A 22,098-nucleotide genomic window follows, 5' to 3' on the forward strand; every position below is an offset into this window, starting at 1 on the left:
ACATCAGCATGAACTACCAAATATATTGTGCATTTGCTGTGCAGATTGTGATTTACATGATGAAAGCAAATGACTTGTTTCTTACTGTTTCACTGAGATCTGTGTAACCTCTAGAAATACTGAGATAATACCAAGTTATCTAAAATACAATATTCTCTTTAAAGAAAAGAGCCAACCTTGATTCATTCCTCATCTGCATTCCTCTCTACTAACTAACTGTTCTTCTGTCAAAGTCAGGATGCTAAACAAACAGATCCCTCAAATTTTATTGGTCTTAATTTCTTCATTCAGTGAAAGTAGTTTGGATTTACAGATCTTTGAAGTTTCTTCTGATTCTAACTTTTTGTGACAATTTTCCTTAAGTCCAGATGTTTAATACATTGAATATCCCTAAAGTAGAGTTCTACATAAATAGTTCATATCTTATATGATCCACAGTCAAATTATACCAAAGAATCACTTCTGTGCAAAAATGCAATAATTGTCAATGCCATAATTCTAGTCATATTTTCGAAAATTTACAAAAAAAACAGAGTAAATAAAAGTAAAGTTTTAAGATAATGGTTTGAAGAAGTAATTGTAGAATTTTCTTTAAAAATACATTTTTTTTCAATCTTTATTTTATTTTGAAATAGAGGCTTGCTATTTATCCTAGAATGACCTTGAACTCAGGATCCTTCTTTCTCAGCCTCCTGAGTACTGTGAATACAGATGTGAATCCCATGCATGTCTGTTTGGTTAGTTGTTGATAGCTGTTTGTCTCATCTTCTGCCTTTCAATTCTGAAACTGTTCAGGTAGTTCACCTTAGTTTTTATTGGTAAAGGAACATGTAACAGTTCTGTTTAGATAATTTCTTATTTTCAAAAGAGGTACTAAGCATGATCTTGTTTAATAGTAGCATTATCAATACAAAACATGTATGATTCATTCTGCTTATCACTTTTTCTTTTGGATAAAAAAATAAAGCTAGTTCTGAGATCTCTATAGGTAGGGAAAATAATGAGTTGAAAACAAATGTGTTTATCTTTCTTAAATCAGAAAACATAGACTCAAAATCTCTTCTGCCTATCTGACAATTGTGGAGTGACTTTTGGAATTTTGGAGAGGGATGCTGATTATTCCTGCATCTTCACAAACATCTAGAGCTTCAACTGAATCTGCTGAGATTATCACTGGATACTTTATGACTGCCATTATCATCAGAGCATTAGAGAATGAGGTGCAGGGATGGTCATCTTTTCATAGAAGAGAAGCTGTTTGGGTTGATTTCTCAGAGCAAGTGCTAAGACATGTTCTTCTTTGACAAGAGAACTTTTTTTTTTTAAAGGAAAAGTATTTGTTAAGCCTGGCAAGTGTTCAAATTCTTTATTTACTTTTTGAATGGGAGAATTGAAGTTAGTATAGATAGTTTCTAAGGAATATTTTAGATTTTACAGCTGTGGTCTAAAGAAGTCATGGGAGAGGACATTACATGTTCAGAGTCAAGAAATGTACAAAGCTTTGTTTGCAGTATGCTATGAAGAACCACACAATTATTAAACTGCAGCTGCTCTTTTCTTTTCCAAAGGGACTCCATAGAAATGCGATTTGTTCTAGCAATAGACCTGTTCATTCATTCACCTGAAAGGTGCTTACCTTTCCTCAAAAAAGTCAGGCAACAGGCAAAGTATTGTACCTCTGGGCAGTCAGTCCTTCAGAGAAGTTCCAAGTCCCATGTGAATAAAGAGGAACTCAAATATTTCCAGACCTGACACAGTAGCATGGGAACAATGGGTGGGGGTTTTGCTTGGTTCAGCATAAGGAGCATGTCTCATGAGGAGAGTGTCTCTACTTCCCTTCCGAGAAACCAAGCCATGTTGCTCTAACTGATATCAGGACAAAGCACTGGCAAATGACACGGGGACCCAGTGTAGTTGTGTGTCAATTATGTTATAAATTATGCAGCTGTTGAGTGTTGTTTTTCTTCCTGGAAGAAAGTAAAAATTACCTGGGGAGAGCAAATGGGAAGAAACAGCCCAATGCAATGATGCCTTTCCCTCATATCTTCTGAAACTCATTTATTGCAAAGAGCACTTGAATCCAAAGGAACATCTTTTTTTTTTCTTAGAAGTAGCAAATCTAAAAACAGTAGCAAAACTTTTGTTTCTCAGGTCTCATTCTTGCTTTTCTCTCTTTCTATTAGCTGTGTCATTTTGGATTTAGAAAGATTACAGGGTTATGTCATCAATATGAAACAATTTTTAAACTAATAATTAATAAGGAACAATGAAAGGCTGACTCCTTGCTGAGTCTCAGTCATCAAACTGATCCCTGCTGTAAAAGTTGATTAATATAGATGCTCAAGATGAGACAGAAGCCAATATTTGGCATATTACACATTTGAGATAGTCTTAGATGTTCTTTCTCTGATGCTTTCTTTCACAAACACTAGATTTAAAAACCTATACAAAAATAACATTTTCCCTGAGAGATCTATTAATATAGTGAATGATATAAATTTTTATTACTATTACTTTATGTATCAAGATAAAAATCAGTGTTTCAAAATGTATACTGAGTTTATTATCAAATTAATAATGGCCAAAGCAGTTAATGATGCTTTGAAAGAAAGGGTTTCACTTTATTTTTGCTTTTGAGTTTTTGCACATTGGGTTAGCATTGGGAAGACTTTGGAAGTCACTAGACTGCAGCCAGTTTAATTAAAAGTAATTAAGTATCTACTTTATAACTTTATGATCCCAAAGTAAGTTTTACTGTAAATACTCATTTACTTGTAGCCACTATTTGACCAGATAGTTCAAATAATCCATTATACAATTTCATGTCACTATTTTATATCTTAACTATTTTTTAAATAATAAATGAGAAATGATATTATGTCAGAACTTAAACTAATATTATCATAAAGATGGAAACAGATCCTTTAACATTTTTGAAAAATAAATGACTTGTTTCAAATTCAGTCCTATGTATATAAGCTATACCTAATTGTGTACCTATTTCACAATTAAAGCATTATTAATAAATCTTTTCTCTATTTTTCAGTTATGTTTTCAACAAAGAATCTTTACATATCCAGTGTCATCAAAAATCCTAAGAATGGAACCAAAGACAATCATGAAAATAAATTCTAATTTATTAGCTATTAACTAAATTCTTCCACCTCATATAGACTCTATAAACACTATGACGAATTGTCTTATAAAAATTTTTAAGGCTTAGCAAAGCATATTAAAATTAATATTGGTGATGTGGTTCAAACAATATGCTAGAATGAAGACATGAGTTTGATTCTTATCACTGAAATTTAAAAAAAAAAATCAAAACTAAATTTGAAGCCTTGGTTTCAGTCCTGTGAGACATAGAAGGTAGACCATGTTTAATAATCCTTAAAACTATAGTAATATAGCTCTTAATGCTTCCACTCAAGGATAACTTAATGTTATCCACTCAAGACTCACAGTTTAAAAGCTTTGTTCCCAGTTGGTAGATTGAATTCTTATGAGATGTCTTGATCATTAGAGCACCAATTCAAACAATAGGCTAACCTATCAATAGGCTCTCCATTATTGGGAGGTTGTTGATGCTAACGAAGTGGACCCTGGATGGTAGAAGTAGATAAAAGGAGGCAGTGCTTTGATGCAAGTGTCTTGTTTCTGGTCCTTCCTGTCACCCTCTGCTTCCTGTACATTGTAAGGTTAGCAGCTTTGCTGTACCACGTGCTACTTGTCATGATGTCCATATTCATAGAAGGTTCACACTCTGGTGAGTATGTGACCATAAATGGAAACCTGTCAGACCACAAGGCAAAGATGAGTCTTCCTTTCTTTGTCCTGTATCTCCAGTGTTTGACCCAGTGAAGGAACACTAACTGGCAGATCGCTAAAACATTGCAATTGCCTTCTTTAGTCACTCACGTGTCCATTCAGCACCCTTATCAAGAATCTCTTTCATGTCCTGTTATACTTTGAGTAGGAAGAAGAGGCAGATTTGCTATTCTGTATGCAATAATTTACATGTTCTACAGATGTACATAATAGATATTCTTATTCTTGGTAGTATCAATTCTTCATTGATATTATTCTAGGTCTTACTCTAAAGCCACACCAACATTTTCCTTAAAACCAAATTTAATATCCACTGTACTAAATACTCAACCACACTCTCCAAAAATCTTGTAGAAAGTTTGTTAAAAGACAGCATGAAATATTGTACTGTTATATAGTGACCTTATTCAAGTTCTGTGTTGACTTTCTTCTTAAATATAAGATACCTCAAGAACTTCAAGAACAAGGACTTGGACAGTTTATTATAATTATTGAAACCTTTCCAGAAACTCTAACAAATATTTCTTTTGTGCATTTTAGAACCATATTAAAGAGAAACATTGTATTTATTTACCAATAAGAATAATTAAATATGTTTATTTATAAAAGATATTTTATATTAAAAGTGAATATAATTTTAAATATTTTACATTCAGAAATACTTAAATTGTTCTGTATATATTCTTTAGTGTTTAGTCCTATCAGTTTAAAGCCATTATTCTTTCAGGTAGTAAATATCTTTCTTGTATTCATGCATTATTTCTTATAACAAAGTTGCTGAAGTAAATATTTTTGCTTAAACTCTTCTAACTCTATGCACGATCATTTTGTAAGTTCATAAGACTTTCATGAAGTTGAAGTGAGAAAACATATGTTAAACATCAAGTGCAGTGTTCAGACCACAGTTCCTATTTAATACATATCAGCTTTCTCTCCAGCTTTTTCTCTCCTTTCCTTTTTTTCTCTGAGTCATGTGCTGTCTATTAGTATTTCTGTCCTCCATATTGGTAGAATAAATGATGCCTAGGAAAATGTTAATAGTTAAAGTCTCTAATCTTCAGGTTAGAGTCATTAACCGTTTTCCTAAGCACTTAGTAATACAGTAACATTTGCTTTCTAACAAGTGCTTTTCTTTTTTCAGAAGTGTCTGAGGAAAACCCCTTAAGGAAACCAACTTTTCATAAATTTGCAAATTCAATGCTTCATTTTTTTGCTGCCATTTTCCAACCTGTCAGACACATCTGTTTTGCTTTTGCTTCAGTGGGCTCTCTGCAGGAGCCTCCTTTCTGACATGATTATCCAGCAATCTCATTTTTAGCTCCTTGCATTGACAGCTCCCTCCTCAACCGCTTGAAGATATTTTACAGATTCTTCCTCTCTTAGTGACTCTTAAGAGACTACTTGTGGGGGGATGAATTAAATCATCCACTCAAGTGTCATCCTAACCTCTATGTTCAGTCTTTTTCTTAAGTGAATAAATTATGTTCTGTGGCTCCCATCTAAAGGAGTGTACAAATGTACACCTCCTTCCTGGAGAAGACTCCCGCCCAAACTAAATTTTAGACATTTAGCTATAGTACTACTTGCCTCAAATACATTATGGCTCTAGGATATCTTGTAGTGAAGATCAGATCATGCCAGTTCCGAGTCCCTTTGTTTGGCCCTAGTTTTAAAGTGCTGTGTTCTTTTTCCATTGAGATATTTCTCTCGAAGAACTAAGGAGTTCTGGGTCCCACCTGCAAGCTACAATTTCCCCAATAATCCATTATCCTGCATGACACATGACATCTCCCTTCTCAGAACAGTTTCATTGCACACCCTCCACCTGCCCAGTAATGCCATCCAGAGTGGCAATCATTCACTCTGATGAACTTACTGAATTGTAAATTTCCTATAGTTGAAGCTTTCTATTTTTCATCCTCTCCTCACATGAAAGATAATACTTCCTTATGTATGGACTTCTTTTGCTTTTAGGCATTTTGGTCTGCCACTTGGCTTCTGCTTTACCTGAGATTCTCATCATGATATAATTAGATATAACTACTCTCTGACTTCTTTCCTGAATCCATTTCTCTCCAATGTATGGGGTGCTTTGTCAACAACATGTCTTTTGAGTACAATAGCAGATTATATTGTTCTTCCTTTAAAGTTTTTTGAGTAGCTTCTTATTAGTTAATATATTTAAAAAATGCTTTTTGAGATTTTTTAAAAGAGAGAGCCTGCTGCTTGTTGTATAAAGTTTTCTCAGTTTGGTGCTTGCTTACACTTCGAGCGTAATCATCTCCTACTTCCAAAACTATATCAGTAGTTTAGCCAAGTATCAAAATTCCATTGCTAGTTTATGTTCCAAAGTTTTGCATTTTTATTTCTATCTGAAACTTATATTTGCAATGTAACCTTTAAGATTAGTTAAAAATTATTCACTTTAATATTCAATTGGTACCATATTTATCATCTTATTGAGCCTCTGCATCTTTATTTACAACATCAACACATTGTAAAATAGATTGCATTTTAATTTTCTCCAAGTTAAAATAGATGCTTTCTGAAGGTGTTTAAGAAATTTTTGAACTACATATTCATTAAGAGTGCATATTTCCATCTTCAATGTACAACTAAGATTTCATCACATTAAAAATAAAAATATTTGATGACTTTGTGATAAAAGATTGAGTTGAATTGGAATGCTGCCCACAGACTCATGTGTTGAATGCTTGGTCCATAGGCAGCGGTGTTCTTAGATGTGTCCTAGTTGGAGTAGGTGTGGCCTTGTGGGAGGAAATGTGTCACTGTTAGGGCAGGTTTTGACATCTCTTGTTCTCAGCATGCACCCAGTGTAGCACACAGTCCCTTTCTGCTGCCTTCTGAACAATACATAGAATTTCTCCAGTACCATGTCTGCCATGCTTCCCACCCATGATGATCATGGACTAGGCCTCTGAAATTGTAAGCCAGCCTCAATTAAATATTTTTCTTGATAAGAGTTGTTGTGGTCCTGGTGTCTCTTCAAAGCAATAAAACTAAGACATTGAGTGAACCAGTAGCCAATAAATGATGTTAGTAAGTGAAATTTTATAATTATTTTAGTAAATTATAGATAGAAAAAAATGAGTCAAAGGAAAAAATAAAGAATTAAAAATGTAATGGAAGTGCAAAAGGAAAACATAGGGGTAGCTGAGTGGCAATTTTGGAAAATTAAGATAGCAAGGCTTTAGAGTTCTGCCTAGAAATTTTTAACAAAGTCTGGCTCTGGAAATTTTGGGATGTTCTATCCACATGTGCTTTCACCTGGGAAGAAATAAGTCATAAACTCAGGCAGCAGCTCTCCATATCATCTTGGCTGTTATTAGTTATAGAAAATAAAATAATTGAGGAGTGTTCCTCTTTCTCCACATCCTCGCCAGCATATGCTGTCACCTGAGTTTTTTATCTTAGCCATTCTGCCTAGTGTGTGGTGGAATCTCAGTGCTGTTTTGATATGTATTTCTCTGTTGACTAAGGATGATGAACATTTCTTTAGGTGCTTCGCGACGATTTGATATTCCTCAGTTGAAAATTCTTTGTTTAGCTTTCTACCCCATTTTTTAATAGGGTTATTTATCTCCCTGCGGTCTAACTTCTTGAGTTCTTTCTATATTTTGAATATTAGCCCTCAATCAGATATAGGATTGGTAAAGATCTTTTCTCGATTTGTTAGTTGTTGTTTAGTCCTATTGACAGTGTCCTTTGCCTCATAGAAGCTTTGTAGTTTTATGAGGTTCCATTTGTTGATTCCTGATCTTAGAGCATAAGCCATTGGTGTTCTGTTCAGGAAATTTCTCCCTGTGACCATGTGTTCAAGACTCTTCCCCACTCTCTCTTCTATTAGTTTCCATGTATCTGATTTTATGTGGAGGTCCAAGATCTACTTGGACTTGATTCTTTGTACAAGGAATAAGAATGGATCAATTTGCATTCTTTTACATGCTGATCTCCAGTTGAACCATCATCATTTGTTGACAATGCTGTCTGTTTTCCACAGGGTGGTTTTAGCTCCTTTGTCAAAGATCAAGTGACCATAGGTGTGTGGGTTCATTTCTGGGTCTTCAATTGTATTTCATTGATCTACCTGCCTTTCTCTGTACCAATACCATACAGATTTTATCACTAGTGTTCTGCAATACAGCTTGTGATTAGAGATGGTGATTCCCCCAGAAGTTCTTTTATTGTTGAGCATAGTTTTGCTATGCTTGGATGTTTGTTATTCAAAATGAATTTGCAAACTGCTCTTTCTAACTCTATGAAGAATTGAGTTGGAATTTTGATGGGGATTTCATTTAATCTGTAATTAGCTTTGGGCAAGGTAGCCATTTTTACAATATTAATCCTGCCAATCCATGAGCATGGGGGATCTTTCCAACTTCTGAGACCTTCTTCAATTTCTTTCTTCAGAGACTTGAAGTTCTTGTCATACAGATTTTTGCTTGCTTGGTTAGAGTCACAACAAGGTATTTTATGTTATTCGTGACTATTGAGAAGGGTGTTGTTTCTCTACTTTCTTTCTCAGCCTGTTTATTCTTTGAGTAGAGAAAGGCTACAGATTTGTTTTAGTTAATTTCATATCCAGCCATTTGCTGAAGTTGTTTATCAGATTTAGGAGTTCTCTGGTGGAATTTTTGGAGTCATTTAAATATACTGTCATATCATCTGCAAATAGTGATATTTTGACTTCTTCCTTTCCAATTTGTATCCCTTTGACATCCTTTTGTTGTCTAATTGCTCTGGCTAGGACTTCAAGTACTATATTGAATAGGTAGGAAGAAAGTAGTCAGCCTTGTCTAGTCCCTGATTTCAGTGGAATTATTTCTAGTTTCTCTCCATTTAGTTTGATGTTGGCTACTGGTTTGCTGTATATTGCTTTTATTTTGTTAGGTACGGGCCTTGAATTCCTGATCTTTCTAAGACTTTTATCATGAAGGGGTGTTGAAGTTTGTCAAATACTTTCTCAGTGTCTAATGAAATGATGGTGTGTTTTATTTTTCCTTAACTTAGTTTATATAGTGGATTACATTGATGGATTTCCATATATTTAACCATCTTTGGGTCCCTGTGATGAAGCCTACTTGACCATGATGAATGATCGTTTTGATTTGTTCTTGGATTCAGTTTGTGAGAATTTTATTGAGTATTTTTTCATCAATATTCTGCAGGGAAATTGGTCTGAAGTTCTTTTTCTTTGTTGTGTCCTTGCGTGGTTTAGGCATAAACATAATTGTGGCTTCATAGAATGAATTGGGTATTGTTCCTCTGTTTCTATTTTGTGGAATAGTTTGAAGAGTATTGATATTATTAGGTCTTCTTTGGAGGTCTGATAGAATTCTGCACTAAATTCATCTGTTCCTGGGCCTTTTTTCATTGGGAGATGTTTAAATACTGCTTCTATTTCTTTAGGAGTGATGGGACTGTTTACATGGTTTATCTGATCCTGGTTTAACTTTGATCCCTCATATCTGTCTAGAACATTGTTTCTTTCCTCCAGATTTTCCAGTTTTGTTGAGTATAGACTTTTGTAGTAGGATCTGTTAATTTTTTGAATTAGTTTTCATTGCTGAAGCTACTACTTAAGACCTAAGGCTCATGGGTCCTTGAAGAAAATGGGGAGTAAAGACTAGATAAGAGGAGCAGGACATTTGCAGTTTGTGTTTCCTAAAATTGTTAAAAGCCACATTCATCAGTAATGCCAACATGGCTGCCAAAATATGACCTGCCAAAAGGTCAATAACAATAAGTATGCTAACATGGATGAGAAGTGACACGGGTGGTAGGGTACAATAATCTCATTCAAAGAACTACAAGCAACTAAGGAAAGCTAAGAGAAGGGGGGACATCTTCTCCTAGTAAAGAACACACCAATTGGTTATCCAATGCCAGACTTCCACTCCTTAAAAGCAATGCATATGAATAACATTATATAGACTGATAAGGTTATATTTACAAATACACATTCCTGAGTGTGTGTACATTATTTAAAGCCAAGGGTATATCCCAGAGCCCTGCGAATTCAGAATTTTCTAGAATCTAGATAGAGTACTTAGGTAGCTTATTTAATCCCTTCAGTTCTCATCAGTAAAATTAAGAAGTGGTACCAACTTATATGAGTAAAATAGTTGTACCCACAAAATAATATGTAAACGTTACCATATTTTATTCCATATTAATTGTTTGTTCACAATTTTGACCACCAAGCCTTTCTTTTTGGAAGGTAAAAACAAAAGTTATAGGTTTAGTGGTTTTTTTTTTTTAATCCACATGACTCTTGGTTTAGATTTAAATTTTTTGTTTATCAACACAGTAAGTCACTCATTTGAAACTGAATGACTGCTTCAGCCGACCCTCCAGCTTAGGAATTTATTTAATTTCTTTTTGGTTTTATGCTTTCCCACAGGCAGTTTTGACTGTCATATACACTTAGAGTAGACACGTTGTACAGTGAAATTGGGCAAAATGTTTGTGACAACCTTCATCTGAGACATAAACACTGCTTATTTCCTGCTTGTGTTTTCAATAAAAGCATATTATTTTAAGCAAAACTACTTAGAATATGACCAAATGCAAACTCCATCAAACAACATACAATAGAAGCAGTTCTTTCTGGTCCATGAAACAGAAGAACATATATGTAAAAGGCTTTTATTTCCTTAATTGACTCTTTTGGATGAAGACAATTAAGTTCTCATTCACTGGACTAATATCCAGTGATTTTTATATCCGTCTCAAACTGTTTTTACTACCAGGTTGTCCTATCTCTTCTACACATGTTTTTCCACTTAAGATGTTCAAGATGTTGCTACTAATTTTCTTTCTCGATTCTTCTCAATTTGGTGTATTTTCTTTTCCTCTACACTGAGGAATAGAAGTCACAAAACAGAAATTTGTGGAACATCATGTTCAGGTCAGGAGAAATGATTGCCTTTAAAGTAATTAATAGCATAGTTTTGACTATTTATTTCTACCTATAGTTCTTAATATACCAATAGCCTTGAAAAGATTCATCATAGGTTTGGAAAGTTTTATATCTATGCACACAGGGATAAAATTCTTAATGGATCACTAGAATAGGCACATTCTCCTGTGTTTAATTTGTAAACTTTGTTTATTCTTCTTAAATTTATGACCAATATAGCTTTGTTTCAAGGCTAAAATCTGCAGGTGTGTGGTTCGGTAAATCATACACATTAACTAAAAAAACCCTAATTTCAACCACACAGGGACTGTGTCTTATTTTTTTATTTTAGCGTTCTAAAATCTCTTAATGGAATTAATCAAAGTTAGAGGAAAAATGGATTTAATTAAGTTTTACTTAACTCAGGAGAAATAGGCAGCTCACATAAATCATTTTGGGGAATGGTAATGAATGGAATGTAATCCAAATGGGAGAAAGTTTAAAAAAAGAAAACACTCATCATTGTTCTCTGAATTTACACAAGACAGAGTTTATGTAGGTCATAATTCAGTAAAAAAATAGAAATAGGAAGAATGGAGTAAACAGGTCAACATGCATTCCCAGTATTCATCATATGTCTCTATCCATGTTAGAGTTCTGATGAATTTGGTGTCTGATGCATCACAATAACCTGTCATGTTTGACTCTTGATTTCTGTTAAATATGACTTCCAATGGAGATGAAGCAAGGGCTTATCAAATCTCTGCTGTGTCTTATGAGGATTCACTATGCTGAAATGAACAGCTCATCTTTTTAAAAAATGCTTTTATCCCTTCGTCACTGTTAGGACTTTATTTTTATCGATCTAATAGACGTGTGCGGTCATGTATAGTGTGATAATCTCTTGGGAAGTTAATGATGCTTCTCTTTGATTCGTGCTATTTGAAATTCTTTCGTTTGCTGTACATTTCATCTAGTGACAGAGTGTACAATTAACATCATGTTAAAGCCACCTGTATGAATGAATTGGAATTGTATGATACCAATAATACATTTTAAACAGATGCCAGGATGCTATGATGAACACTTTTAATTGGAATCAAAAAATTATTTTTGGATAAATGATGCATGCTACCCAGTTAGAATTCAGGGTCCAGCCAAGGGTATGGTGTGCAGCTAATTTGAATTAAACACAGAGTTCCCACACCCTTTGTGCCCGCTTGCAAGATCCTACCCCCTTCTCACCACAGCTGCTGCTTGTTTCCAACCACTGAGTTTTAAATAATTCAGTGAAAATTTCTGAGAAATAGAGAATGTTTTGCATAATTTTGAAGTCTGATTACTATTTGCACCAAATGTTGCTGATCAGCAAGATTACCTCAGTGGGAGTAGAGAAGATTCCCTCTGAACTGAAATTCAAAACAAATTCATTAGCTGGAAAGCTTGAAAGAGGAGTACCATCCCAACATCATTTGCTACTTAATCTAGAAGCATTATGAAGGGAAACCCAAATGCTACGTGAGAGGGCTTTCTTAAGGCAGGTTTTTTCCCCCCTGAACTGTTAAAAAGGAATAACATTTGATTGTTTCATCAGAATAAAGTTTTCATTAAATTTTCAATGGTTTTATACATTTATTCTTAATATTTTTCTCTCTTCTACTACAAGAATTAGTTTTATAAAGTTAAAGGTTCCACTCTCTTGCCCCAAATAGAAAGACTGCCATTTGACTGTTGTTTGCATAAATATTTACTTTCTGTGAAAAATTAATTCAATATTTAAAGAATGTGAAAAGTAACTGGAGAAGAGCCAGGAAGCACTTAGTTTGGGACAAATATATTTTATTATAAAAATGCTTATGTTTTATGTCGACTAAGAGACTAGTTTATATTGAGAAATAAAAGGAAAAAAAACCCTGGATTGATGAAATAATAAAGTATGGTAAAGGAAATGAAGCTTTTGTGAGAACCTTTCAGAAGAAATTAGAATTGGAGAGTCATTGGGCATAATGTATTAGGCACAGAGTTTACAAAGTTGAACTGGATTTGAGGATAGTGAGAACAAAAATTACAGATCCCATTAGTTCTAGTCAGAGCAAGATCAAGTATGATAAATCAATGTTCAGGACTAAAGGACTCTGACCAGTGCCTGAGAGCTTCAGATAAGCCTCGTGACAGAAAAATGACACAAACTGGGATTATTACACTCTTCAGAATGTACTATGAATGTAGTCCAGAGTTCCAGAGATCTTGTCAAGTCTTGATATTCCTGACACATTTTATTTATATATGAGAATCTTTATGTATGTTTGGAGTTAGGGATATTGTATTTGCACAGCTGTGAGGGCACTCACCTGTGTATGAACACTCAGAGGCTTAAGGTCAACATTGAATGCATTTTTCTTTTTTGTTTTGCATCACCACCCACCACCACCACCACCACCACCACCACCACCACCACCACCACCACCACCACCACCACCACCACCATCATCATCATTATTGAGATGCAATCTCTCAGGGAGTGTGGCATTAACTCTTTCTGGTAGAGTGGCTGACAAGTTAGCCCAGGGATTTACTTCTCTCTACCCTATAGTACAGATATGAGTTGCTTTGTCTGGTCTCTATATGGATCCTTGTACACAAAACACTTCACCTGCTAAGGCATCTTCCCAACCCTTGAAGCAAAACACCTACAAAAACCTGTTTTCATTTCTATGTTCTTTGTGCCATCTCTCAATGTCTACGCCTATTCTTTATTGTTCTTGACTAGAAATGTCCCATTTATACCTGGGACAAAAATTACTCCTGGCAATTTTTGTATGTAGCGTTTCTGAATAGGAATTATCTTGTTCATCAGTGTCCCTGCATCCAGAAATCATACAGATTGGTCACACCACTTATATGTTTTCTCTATGTGACAGCATTAAACTTTTAACTTACCTGGTCCAGCTTTCTGATCCTCTAGAAATAATTTGGTGTGGTGAGTGAATGGGGAGGGGTGTCTGCCCCTTGGGATTTGTTAAAGGTCTTTGTGCCATTCAGTGTTTAGTAAATGGAAGTAACTATGAGCACTTAGATCATTCCAGGCCTAAAAAAGGACATGGACAATAAACAACAGTCACTCTGTCCTATGCTATAGGGACACTTATGGGTTACTTCAAATACCAGGTTTATATAGCTTCTTGTTTCTTTCTGCCAGAAATCACATATATACCTGAATTAGAAAGAACCATTGGCAAATACATGGACATATTCAGTGCAGACTTTATGTTTAGTGTTCTGTAATAGTAACCCTCTTTATGAAAAGAGATTTATTTCTAAATACTTGTTTCAAGTCATAGTTGAAAGAAATCCTAGCCACAAGAAACCTGAGCTAATGAATTCAGAGTCAATAGTCTTGAAATAAACGCCAAGAGTGATAATAAGACTATTTACTTCTAAGTGCAACATATAAATATACTCCACATTTGTATATGTTGTCCATATATAAGTGAACACATTAATGATGTACTAGTCAATTCGTAGTCTGATGTAAAGAATGTGGAATAGACCATAAACAACCCAAGGAAAAATAAGAGATATAGTTTCTAATTCTGGGTCTGCCATCCACTCTTCTGTTAAAAGTAAGTATAGATTTACCTGAGATTCAAAGCTTTTATTTATAAGACATGGAGGGCAGGAAACACCTCCCTCAAATTGGTTTATCAAATGACATGAAATGTGGATGATGCATATGCAATCAAGAGTGACACATATTTAAAAAAATGCTAAGGAACCAACCATTCTCAACACGTGATTTCTAATTTCTTTGTAATACATCTTTGTGTCTCTGAATCATCACATTCTTGCAAGTAGACAATCATACTTTTAATACAAGTTTAGGTGTATTTTCAGAGATACTTCGAAGCTTTGAAAATCCATGCTATTTCTAGTTCAGGTTTAAGTGTCTTTTTTTGTGTGTGAAGAGTAAAGTCTGAGTTGGTTCTAGCCACCCTGTGTGGAAAATTGTTTCAAGAACTAGAAAGATTTGCTAAAAGCATCAAGAATGTCTGCAATGAATTACAGAGCAAATCCCAAACAATTAAAATGAAGTCTAATAATTTATTTATCCAGTCATATTTTATTTTTAAGAAAAGTCAATATTGTAAAATCAAAGTATTTCAATGGGGAAAAGAAGGAAAATTTCCCTATATATAATGTCATTAGTCCTTATGAAATAGTTAATAGAGAAAAGGTTCCTTTTGCCTCGATATTTGTACAACATCCTGATCCAGATGGTCCAATTAAGAAACTCACCTCGTTAATTCATGTCAATTGATCAATAGACTTTCAAATATAAGGCAGATAATCAACTGTAGCAGAGTCTTCATCTTTAAAAAAACAATGTCCAAATAAGCCAATATTTGCAAGTGTGGCCAGAAGAGCTTGTTTAATCAGTCTTTGTAAAGATCATTCCTAGTGTTTCCTTGATGTTTGGTTTGTCTGTCTACAACTAGCCACATAGTATTGCTAGTGAGAAATGCTAAATATGTTTGCTAAATGAGAAAAATGCCAAAATGAATATGTTTTTCTAGGAATTTACATGATACAGGGACTGAAGTGTTCAAATGTCATATCTTATTCAGATAAAAACCCACACCTACATCAGTAAAATATTAAAAAATAGCAGCCCTGTGTTCTCTGTGTAAGCTCTGTGTTCTCACTGCTCTCTCTCTTTCTCTGCCTGTATCTTTCTGTTTCTCCATACATGTAAATATTATGTATTTATATGTAAATATTTATTGTATTCATATGTATCCATTTATATATAAATATTAGATATAGATATAGATATAGATAGAGATGTGTGTGTGTGTGTGTGTGTACTTAAACTTTTATTTTGTAATACTTTGAAATGTTTTGGTCATCCTTTATTTTTTTGAGATTTGTTTCTTTTATTTATATGAGGACACTGTCACTGTTTTCAGACACACCAGAAGAGGGTATCGAATCTCACTACAGATGGTTATAAGCCACCATGTGGTTGCAGGGAATTGAACTCTGGCAAAGCAGTGAATGCTCTTAATTGTTGAGTCATCTGTCCAATCCCTATTCACTCATTTTTTTTAAAAAAAAAGTATTGTATTTAAAACACCATAACAACACTTCCTCTCTCCAACCTTCACACACCCTTATTCCCTGTAAAATTATGGACTTTTATTATCATTACACATATATACATAAGTATACACATACCAATTGCTGAGTTTGTTTAATAGTCCTTGTATGTATACAGTTTCAGGCCTGACTAGTTGATACTGAATAACCAACTAGGGAACTCACTGTTGGAGAGACTAATTTTCTCTTTCTCAAAAATCATTAGTTACCTGTAATTCTTTGTCTACAAGTATGGCCCCTTCTAGACTTCTCTCTTCCCTGTGAACATGTCTATTGGCATCATCATTAGTCAGGTATCTTTTAGTGACCATATTATAGAGGTATCATGGATACATCTTCCCTGTAACTTTTAGAAGACACCATCCAACAGCAGAGTTTCTTGCCTTATTGTTCTTATCAATTTTTCCATTTGTATTAGTCATGGTTTTCTAGAGTCACAGAATGTATAGAATGAATCTCTCTCTCTCTCTCTCTCTCTCTCTCTCTCTCTCTCTTTCTCTCTCTCTCTCTTTCTCTCTCTCCCTCCATATATATATGTATATATATATGTATATATATATATAAATATATGTATATATACATATATATGAATGGAGAGTCCAAGAATCTAGTAGTTCTTCAGCCCCCAGTGTTCAGGAATGCCAGGGCGGGGAGGTGGGAGTAGATGGGTAGGTGGAGGAACACCCTTATAAAAGCAGGTGTGGGATAGGGGGTTTCTGGAGGAGAAACCAGGAAAGGGCATTAACATTTGAAATGTAAGTAAAGAAAATATGCAATAAAGATAATAATAAAAAAATAATAATCCTTTTATTGTATTAAAATACATCATTCTGGGAATAATTAAGAAAGATGCTGTCTTTCTCTGATGGGAGACCTTTAAACCCCACCTCCCACTCCATTGAATAGATTGCTGTCACTAGTCATGAAGAAAAAACAGTAGACTGAATAACACAACGCTGAGGTCAATATTCCTACATTTTCCTTTTAGAAAAGGAGTAGCTAACTTTACTGGCTTCATTTTCCACTTCTTTTATTTCAAACTTGTGAAACTCTGGGAACATTTGTTTCACTTAAAATTTCTACCAGCCTATTTACAAAATGCTTAAACATTTGGGTATGTATATCTGTAGATATAACACTAATTAAAATTCAACTCATGCATATTATAGACACATATGATTCTGTGAAAAGCAGCCATTAAATCTGGGCTTACATTCTATAAAAACTGTGCATTAATATTTGCTTCATTTGTTGTTATTGAAGCAAATGAATATTTGCGTTAGGTAAATACTAAAGGGCTAGATTTGATGTAGTATATTTTAAAAGTGTATAGATGGGTTTAAGTGATATGATACAATGATAAATATAAATAAAATAAAATACAATGTATTTTACTCTCTTAGTTAATTTCATGTTTATGGGATATATGAATCAAGTTTTATTTAAAAATGAGATTAATTTTCTCATGATTAATGCATAGAAACTAAAGAAATATATTGCTAGAGACAATGTAAATATGTTCATCTCTATGTAGACATTTGATAGCATTAGGTTAATTAGAACTGTGTGTATCTGACAAGAGTTTACTATGGAAAACATGCCATTGAAGAAAAGGACAGAGACACCGCTGGACCCTGAAGGGACAGACCAGATAAACAGTTCTCTGCACCCAAATCCCATGGGAGGGAGACCTAAACCTTCAGAGAGGCAGACACGCCTGGGAAACCAGAAGAGACTGCACTCTGCACACATCTCTGATGCCAGAGGAAAACACCAAACTCCATCTGGAACCCTGGTGCACAGAGGCTCCCAGAAAGGGCGGCGCAGATCTTCCTGGTTGCTGCCGCTGTGGAGAGCTCGTAGGCAGCACCGCACGAGCAAACTTGAGCCTCGGGACCACAGGTAAGACCAACTTTTCTGCTGCAAGTGACCTGCCTGGTGAACACCAGACACAGGCCCACAGGAACAGCTGAAGACCTGTAGAGAGGAAAGACTACACGCCCGAAAGCAGAACACTCTGTCCCCATAACTGGCTGAAAGAAAACAGGAAAACAGGTCTACAGCACTCCTGACACACAGGCTTATAGGACAGTCTAGCCACTGTCAGAAATAGCAGAACAAAGTAACACTAGAGATAATCTGATGGCGAGGGGCAAGCGCAAGAACCCAAGCAACAGAAACCAAGACTACATAGCATCATCGGAGCCCAATTCTCCCACCAAAACAAACATGGAATATCCAAACACACCAGAAAAGCAAGATCTAGTTTCAAAATCATATTTGATCATGATGCTGGAGGACTTCAAGAAAGACGTGAAGAACTCCCTTAGAGAAACACAGGAAAACATTAATTAACAAGTAGAAGCCTACAGAGAGGAATCGCAAAAATCCCTGAAAGAATTCCAGGAAAACACAATCAAACAGTTGAAGGAATTAAAAATGGAAATAGAAGCAATCAAGAAAGAACACATGGAAATAACCCTGGATATAGAAAACCAAAAGAAGAGACAAGGAGCTGTAGATACAACCTTCACCAACAGAATACAAGAGATGGAAGAGAGAATCTCAGGAGCAGAAGATTCCATAGAAATCATTGACTCAACTGTCAAAGATAATGTAAAGTGGAAAAAAGCTACTGGTCCAAAACATACAGGAAATCCAGGACTCAATGAGAAGATCAAACCTAAGGATAATAGGTATAGAAGAGAGTGAAGACTCCCAGCTCAAAGGACCAGTAAATATCTTCAACAAAATCATAGAAGAAAACTTCCCTAACCTAAAAAAAAGAGATACCCATAGGCATACAAGAAGCCTACAGAAGTCCAAATAGATTGGACCAGAAAAGAAACACCTCCAGTCACATAATAGTCAAAACACCAAACGCACAAAATAAAGAAAGAATATTAAAAGCAGTAAGGGAAAAAGGTCAAGTAACATATAAAGGCAGACCTATCAGAATCACACCAGACTTCTCCCCAGAAACTATGAAGGCCAAAAGATCCTGGACTGATGTCATACAGACCCTAAGAGAACACAAATGCCAGCCCAGGCTACTGTATCCTGCAAAACTCTCAATTAACATAGATGGAGAAACCAAGATATTCCATGACAAAACCAAATTTACACAATATCTTTCTACAAATCCAGCACTACAAAGGATAATAAATGGTAAAGCCCAACATAAGAAGGCACGCTATACCCTAGAAGAGGCAAGAAACTAATCGTCTTGGCAACAAAACAAAGAGAAGAAAAGCACACAAACATAACCTCACATCCAAATATGAATATAACAGAAAGCAATAACCACTATTCCTTAATATCTCTCCACATCAATGGTCTCAACTCCCCAATAAAAAAGACATAGATTAACAAACTGGATCACATAGCGAGGACCCTGCATTCTGCTGCCTACAGGAAACACACCTCAGAGACAAGACAGAGACACTACCTCAGAGTGAAAGGCTGGGAAACAACTTTCAAGCAAATGGTCGGAAAAGCAAGCTGGAGTAGCCATTCTAATATCAAATAAAATCAATTTTCAACTAAAAGTCATCAAAAAAGATGAGGAAGGACACTTTATATTCATCAAAGGAAAAATCCACCAAGATGAACTCTCAATCCTAAATATTTATGCCCCAAATACAAGGGCACCTACATACGTAAAGGTTTCACACAATAATAGTAGGAGATTTCAACACCCCACTCTCATCAATGGACAGATCATGGAAACAGAAATTAAACAGAGATGTAGACAGACTAAGAGAAGTCATGAGCCAAATGGACTTAACGGATATTTAGAAGGGCGTTCTACCCTAAAGCAAAAAGGATATACCTTCTTCTCAGCTCCTCATGGTACTTTCTCCAAAATTGACCATATAATTGGTCAAAAACGGGCCTCAACAGGTACAGAAAGATAGAAATAATCCCATGCGTGCTATCGGACCACCACGGCCTAAAGCTGGTCTTCAATAACAATAAGGGAAGAATGCTCACATATACATGGAAATTGAACAATGCTCTACTCAGTGATAACCTGGTCAAGGAAGAAATAAAGAAAGAAATTAAAAACTTTTTAGAATTTAATGAAAATGAAGGTACAACATACCCAAACTTATGGGACACAATGAAAGCTGTGCTAAGAGGAAAACTCATAGCGCTGAGTGCCTGCAGAAAGAAACAGGAAAGAGCATATGTCAGCAGCTTGACAGCACACCTAAAAGCTCTAGAACAAAAAGAAGCAAATACACCCAGGAGGAGTAGAAGGCAGGAAATAATCAAACTCAGAGCTGAAATCAACCAAGTAGAAACAAAAAGGACCATAGAAAGAATCAACAGAACCAAAAGTTGGTTCTTTGAGAAAATCAACAAGATAGATAAACCCCTAGCCAGACTAACGAGAGGACACAGAGAGTGTGTCCAAATTAACAAAATCAGAAATGAAAAGGGAGACATAACTACAGATTCAGAGGAAAATCAAAAAATCATCAGATCTTACTATAAAAGCCTATATTCAACAAAACTTGAAAATCTGCAGGAAATGGACAATTTCCTAGACAGATACCAGGTACCAAGTTAAATCAGGAACAGATAAACCAGTTAAACAACCCCATAACTCCTAAGGAAATAGAAGCAGTCATTAAAGGTCTCCCAACCAAAAAGAGCCCAGGTCCAGGCGGGTTTAGTGCAGAGTTCTATCAGACCTTCATAGAAGACCTCATACCAATATTATCCAAACTATTCCACAAAATTGAAACAGATGGAGCAATACCGAATTCCTTCTATGAAGCCACAATTACTCTTACACCTAAACCACACAAAGACCCAACAAAGAAAGAGAACTTCAGACCAATTTCCCTTATGAACATCGACGCAAAAATACTCAACAAAATTCTGGCAAACCGAATCCAAGAGCACATCAAAACAATCATCCACCATGATCAAGTAGGCTTCATCCCAGGCATGCAGGGATGGCTTAATATACGGAAAACCATCAACGTGATCCATTATATAAACAAACTGAAAGAACAAAACCACATGATCATTTCATTAGATGCTGAGAAAGCATTTGACAAAATTCAACACCCCTTCATGATAAAAGTCCTGGAAAGAATAGAATTCAAGGCCCATACCTAAACATAGTAAAAAGCCATATACGCAAACCAGTGGCTAACATTAAACTAAATGGAGAGAAACTTGAAGCAATCCCACTAAAATCAGGGACTAGACAAGGCTGCCCACTCTCTCCCTACTTATTCAATATAGTTCTTGAAGTTCTAGCCAGAGCAATCAGACAACAAAAGGAGGTCAAGGGGATACAGATCGGAAAAGAAGAAGTCAAAATATCACTATTTGCAGATGATATGATAGTATATTTAAGTGATCCCAAAAGTTCCACCAGAGAACTACTAAAGCTGATAAACAACTTCAGCAAAGTGGCTGGGTATAAAATTAACTCAAATAAATCAGTAGCCTTCCTCTACACAAAAGAGAAACAAGCCGAGAAAGAAATTAGGGAAACGACACCCTTCATAATAGACCCAAATAATATAAAGTACCTCGGTGTGACTTTAACCAAGCAAGTAAAAGATTTGTACAATAAGAACTTCAAGACTCTGAAGAAAGAAATTGAAGAAGACCTCAGAAGATGGAAAGATCTCCCATGCTCATGGATTGGCAGGATTAATATAGTAAAAATGGCCATTTTACCAAAAGCAATCTACAGATTCAATGCAATCCCCATCAAAATACCAATCCAATTCTTCAAAGAGTTAGACAGAACAATTTGCAAATTCATCTGGAATAACAAAAAACCTAGGATAGCTAAAACTATCCTCAACAATAAAAGGACTTCAGGGGGGATCACTATCCCTGAACTCAAGCAGTATTAAGAGCAATAAAAACTGCATGGTATTGGTATAGAGACAGACAGATAGACCAATGCAACAGAATTGAAGACCAGAAATGAACCCACACCTATGGGCACTTGATTTTTGACAAAGGGCCAAAACCATCAAATGGAAAAAGATAGCATTTTCAGCAAATGGTGCTGGTTCAACTGCAGGTCAACATGTAGAAGAATGCAGATCAATCCATGCTTATCACCCTGTACAAAGCTTAAGTCCAAGTGGATCAAGGACCTCCACATCAAACCAGATACACTCAAACTAATAGAAGAAAAGCTAGGGAAGCAT

This window comes from Rattus rattus, chromosome 4, assembly GCF_011064425.1.
Source record: "Rattus rattus isolate New Zealand chromosome 4, Rrattus_CSIRO_v1, whole genome shotgun sequence".
In the NCBI taxonomy this organism is placed as follows: Eukaryota; Metazoa; Chordata; class Mammalia; order Rodentia; family Muridae; genus Rattus; species Rattus rattus.